The following is a 6450-nucleotide window of genomic DNA, read 5'->3' as shown; positions in this document are numbered from 1 at the left end:
TTATCTATTTGTATGGAATGATTACAATAAAATCAATAAAAAATAAAATAAATGTTTCTTATTTCATTGTGTGTGTTAAATTTGTTTTATCTCACTAATATGAGACTGATATAGCTGTCCCTATTTTATAAGAGAAAATTAGGGGGAACTTGTGCACCTTTACTTCTAATAATGCACTAAATTATAATAATACATTATGTCATTAAAATTACATTAGGGTTAATTTGCTATTGTTTTCACTGTTAGTAGATTTTAAATTTATACAAAGCTTCATATTTTTCAGCTGCATTGCTTAATATTCCACTGTCTTCCAAATTTTTCTCATTTGCTAATGCAGCTCATGGTTGCCAACAGTTTGCATATAGCCTGGTAGCCCTGGGCAAGACAAGAACCAGCCTTGGATAGGATGCCAGGCCACCCTGGGTTATACATCCACAACCATCTAGTTACAATGGAACAATTTAGATTCACTAATTAACCTAACATGGATACCTTTGCTTAATATTAGAGGAAAGCTGGGGTACTTGAGAGGAAAAAAACCCACAAATATAGAGGGAGACTATGCAAACCTTGCATGAATATTGACTGTCTTTGGAACTGAGTCCAAGGTTGTAGAGCTGAGAAGCAGTGACACTAGTCGCCATGCAATTATGTCACCGATAAATAAAATGTACACATTTATTTTATATTTAATTAACATACTGTACATATATGGAAAAATATCCATGATTCCATCTATTGTCAAGCCCAATTAATCCAGTTGAGAGTTGAAGTAAAGTATCCTGGCAATATGTGGTGTAAGGGAGCAACCAGCCAGGCCTCATTCTACCCCAAGGCACATACACAGCCACACTCATTTGGACATGGCCACTTTAGAGGTTTCCAATTCATCTGACATGCACACATCTTTTTGGTGTTGTGAAGAACTTAGAGTTCCTTAAGGAAAAACAAACACATGGGCAGAATGTGCTAGTTATATAAAAGCAGTAACCAGGGTGGGATTCAAGCCCATTACTGGTGACCTGTGATTTATCAGCACAGACCATTTCACCACCTTGCCATTCAAGAAAAAAATAAAACTTTGAAAGCACAAAATGAATATATATGTGAACATTAACATACTGGTTTTACCTGTATATTCTGTGTGCTTAGCATAAAAACTCCCAACAGTTTTGAGTTTATTTAGGGGTGCTTAGTTGTTCAAAGATGTGACAAATAGAGTTTCATGAATACATTTCTGTCCCCAGAATCTGAGGAAGGTTCAGATGATTGCACCTATGCTCACTGACTTTCAGGTATAGGTTCTCAGTGGAAACTGACCTAACTGGTTGTATAACATCTTGGTACAACACCTACTCAGCTCAGGACTGTAAAGCATTGTAGAGGAAGGTGAAATCAGTGCAGACTATTACTGGCATGTATTTCCCTCACATTCAGAACATATATTAACACACTGCTGAAGAAAAGCTAACACTATTATGAAATATGTCAGCTGTCCATCACAGTCACTTTACTCCATCCTTTCTTCTGACAACCAGTACAGGACCAATAGCACTCACACCAGTACATTCAGAGGCAGTTTATGCCCACGAGGAGGAATGTGATATATTACCTGGTATTAGTTCATGCCAGTAGATGGTGCTGTTTGTTTTCATGTATAATTCTGAGTTATGTTCTTGTTGTTTATGTATTTTTGGAGCATTTGTGATACACTGAATTCAGAAAACAAACCGGAGTCTTTTTCAGGATATTCATCTGGGTAAAAACTCTCTAAACTAAACAAAAATAAGTCTCTAGTATTTCAGCCGAATTCTGTGCATGGCTGCCTTCCACTCCTTTTTTGAAATATTGAATGACAGATCCTTTCCCTGATGTACTCTGGGGTCTTTGAAAGGAAGAGACTTTAAAATATTTTTATAAATTGTAGAAATGCTATCTGAGTCTTCAAGACAGATCAATAATTCTTCTGGAATAGAACAAGATGGAAGGTGAGGAAGATTGAGCAGGTTCTGTTTAACAAAGTTTCTACCTTGCAGGTAGTAGAGGAATTGTTCGTAGGATGCAAAGACATTATCTATGTTCAGATCTCTAAGTGTATTAATCGTGGACATTTTCAAGACTAGGGGGCTCTGCCCCCTGCTTCCTTCACTCACCAACTCATGGGCGGGCGCTATGCACTAGCCACTTTGAGGCTCTGCCGCTCGTGTATGGGGAAGCGGATGTACAATTTAAACAGATTGTTATTTTCTTGGGAATTATTACATATACATAATAGAACTAACTATTTTACATTACAGCGAGTAATTGACCATAGTAAAAAATAGTGAAACGTAATAAATTGAAAGAAAATTATGTTTCATGTTGCATTAAAGGTATTTGTTGTGTTATACGTTTTTGTTCTGTTTGGCTTTGAAATTAACACACAAATACTTTTTAAACTTACACTTTTACTGTAAAACATCAGTATAAACAATATTTGGAATGAACTTTTCTTCAATATCACATTGAATTTTGATTCTGTGTTTGGACTTACATCGTGACAACTCAATGTATAACTGCCCATGAGTGAGTATCGTTTCTTTCTCTCTAATAAATAAATTGACTTTTTTGAACGTTTGTCTCTGTGATTTGTTAATTGTCATAGCAAAATCTGTTCTAATGGGAAACTGTAAATGTTTTAATACGAACGGCATATCAAGATCTCCTTTGGTGTCTAATGTTATCCGCAGAATATGTACTACATTGCCTTTCTTGTGGCCTGTTAAAATTTTACATGTTAGGATTGTTTGACCTATTTTCAATGCAACTAATCTTGTCTAATTGCATTGAAATAGTTGAATAATCAGTTTCTGCCTCAGAAGAAAAAGCAACGGCTGCAAAATCAGTATCCAAAGTGCTCGCGGACTAACTGTCAGTACTGGCAGATTGATATAGAAGGAACAACATAAGAATTTAAGGTCTTTCTAAAAAACTGGAAAGTCCCAATCCAGTGAAATTCATAGATGAACTATTCTCTAAAACAACTGGGGCCTCATGCATAACATCGTGTGTAGAATTCAGACTAAAACATGGTGTACGGACAAAAGTGGAAATTCACATGCACAAAACTGTGCGTAAGCCAACTTCCACATTCTTCTGCTCTTCTTTTTCCAGTCAGCGTAAAAAGTAATGCTCGTGCACGTGCCTGCCGCCCCACCCCAACTCCTCAAAGAATTTTGCATATTTTAATATGCAAATCAATATAATCAGCCCTTTTCATTCAGTGTTTGGTTAAAAGACAATGGAAAAAGCATGTGAAAACAAAGAATTTAAGCGAATGCGAATTTGAGACAAAGAAAAAGTACTACTTGTTGGCTTAAGCAGTGGTATAAACATTGATCGCGTGATACAGAGTGTGGAGAAACTCAAAAGTTCAAGTTCAGAAAGTCACACAGTGCCCAAAATAAAAAAGAAATGGTCAGATATCAAAGTCGCCATAAAAAGGTGAGTCATTGCCCACCGTCTAGTGTCATACAGAAGTATATTAGGGTACAGGGAAAAGAAAAAAATAGAGACAGTGAAAAAAAGGTCAAATGTCCACTTCAGTCTCATACTTTATTTTGTCATTAAAGTAGAATGTCGTAAAATTAATCTTAAAATAAATGTTTAATTTAGTAGAGTTTCCATCCATCTATCCATCCAGGGTCACGCCAGTCCTGGCAAGCATACAGCACAAGGTAGGAACAATCCCTGAATGAGGCGCCAGTTCATTGCTACCACTGTCCACCATATCAACATGTTTAATTATTAACAGTATACCTTATTTAAATTAAATTAAAAATGTATCTATATAATGTAATAAAAATACGTTACTGCATTTCATCTTAAAAATGATATCAAGAGCTCCAAGAAGACAGCGCTTGGATATCTACTAAATCGACTTAGAAGCCAGTCGTCATCATCTGTGAATACATTATGAATTGAATTGAATTTCTTCATTGTTTTTGTATGGTACAATGAGATTCAATATGCAAATATCCATAAACTTATTTTCCTATAAAATGATAAAAAACTACAACAATAACAATAATAATAACAATATGATAAAAAACAATGAAAAATATACAATATGAAAGCATAAGTGGCTCAGGTTGTTCAATATTACAACTGTAGTTCAAGTTTACAGTGAGGAAATTGTACTTAAAAGCGATAGTAAGAAACGATATCCGGTTAATTTCAGTGTATTTAATAAAGCTGCATCAGGGATGTGAATCTAAAAAATAAAGGGAAACCACACAGGAACAGTAGCACTGCTTTGATGCTAGGTGCTGCCAGTTTGCAAAACCGAGCCGAAAACTTGTGTACACAATGGACTGAGCTAGTATGAGAATGTGCGTCGCTTTATGCCAAGTTTAGTTTTCATACTTTGCGATGTTAGCATGGAAATGGGCATATGCAACATTTTTGTGTGTACACACCATTAATATATAAGGCCCCTGGACACATCCTCAGATACAATGGTGATAACATCTAATAGTGCAAAAGATAATTACACAGTTTGTAACAGATAATAACTTATCTTACTCATGGAGGCTCTTAAAACCTGACCTAAGAGCATACTCCTTCTTCTCACTCATGTATCATTGTTATTCAAGAATTGATTATTTCCTCATAAATAATTATTTTTTGCCCACTATGAAATGACACTATTGCTATCTCTGACCATGCTCCTCTGATCATGGAGCTTAAATTACTGCATCCTACACAGTCATCTTGTAGATGACGTCTTAACCTCGTCATTAGCTGATGAGAACTTTACGTAATTCATATCCAAGCAAACTGATTATTTTTTTGAGACAAATGCATCCTCAGAGGTCTCAGCGTGTATACTCTGAGAAACTCTGAAGGCATTTTTAAGAAGACAGATTATTTCATATCTTTCTCACAAAAATAAACTGAAAACCAAGAAGGCATCTGATTTAATCAGCAAAATTACCAGAATAGATCTAGAATACGCCAGGTCTCCAAATGAGGCACTCTACAGGAAAAGACAGGTTTTGCAATCACAATTTAGGCTCTTGTCTACTAAAGAAACCGAACAGCTTATCTTTAAATTGTAACATCATCATTATGAACACAGAGAAAAGGCCAATAAGATCTTAGCCCAACAAATCTACAAGCAGGAAGTTAACAACATAGATGGAGATAAACTTATTAACCATAAATATATCGCTCACATATTTAGAGATATTATAAGTCCTTATATTCTACTCAGTTTAAAGAAGATAAGACACAATTTAATGATTTACTTGATTCATTAGAGATACCACAGCTAGATAATCTTAATGCTGCGTAATTGGATAAACCACTGACACTTTAAGAATTACTAGATGCTATAAACTCACTTCAAAGTGGGAAAGCAACTGGCCCTAGTGGCTACCCAGCAGAATTTTATAAAATATTCTCAAATAAGTTAGCTCCACTATTATTAGCAAAGTTTATAGAAGCTAAACACAACCCAGCCACAGGGGATTCATGAACCAGTGTGTTTCTTCGTGCCAGTCCCAATCCTGGATAAATGGGGAGGGTTATGTCAGGAAGGGCATCCGGTGTAAAATTTTGCCAGATCAATATGCAGACAACAGGAGAGTAGAGGGGAGGAAGGTAAAGAGAGTGGAACTGAGGGTAGGAACTTTGAATGTTGGCAGTATGACTGGTAAGGGGACAGAGTTAACCGATATGATGGAAAGAAGGAAGGTTGATATATTATGCGTGCAAGAGACTAAATGGAAGGGGAGTAAGGCCAGGTGGATCGGAGGTGGATCCAAATTGTTCTATCATGGTGTGGATAGGAGGAGAAATGGGGTAGGGATTATTCTAAAGGAGCAGTATGTCAAGAATGTTTTGGAGGTGAAAAGAGTGTCAGACAGAGTAAAGATTATGAATCTGAAAACTGGAGATATGATGATGAATGTTGTTAGTGCACAATAATGTGTACAATTGATGAGAAAGGAGATTCTGGAGTGAGTTGGATGAAGTGATGGACAGTGTACCCAAGGGACAGAAAGTGGTGATTAGATCGGATTTCAATAGACATGTTGGTGAAGGAAACAGAGGAGACGAAGAGGTGATGGGTAGGTATGGTGTCAAGGAGAGGAATGAAGAAGGTCAGATGACAGTAGATTTTGCCAAAAGGATGGACATGGCTGTGGTGAATATGTATTTTAAGAAGAGGGAGGAACATAAGGTGACGTACAAGAGTGGAGGAAGATACACACAGGTGCTGTAGATTACATCCTATGCAGAAGAGCTGATCTGAAGGAGACTGAAGACTGCAAAGTGGTGGCAGGGGAAAGTGGAGTTAAGCAGTATAGGATGGTGGTCTGTAGGATGACATTGGAGATCAAGAAGAGGAAGAAACTGAGGACAAAGCCAAGTATCAAATGGTGGAAGTTGAAAAAGGAAGACTGC

This window comes from Erpetoichthys calabaricus, chromosome 1, assembly GCF_900747795.2.
Source record: "Erpetoichthys calabaricus chromosome 1, fErpCal1.3, whole genome shotgun sequence".
In the NCBI taxonomy this organism is placed as follows: domain Eukaryota; kingdom Metazoa; phylum Chordata; class Cladistia; order Polypteriformes; family Polypteridae; genus Erpetoichthys; species Erpetoichthys calabaricus.
Note: the sequence above shows the minus strand (reverse complement) of the source record.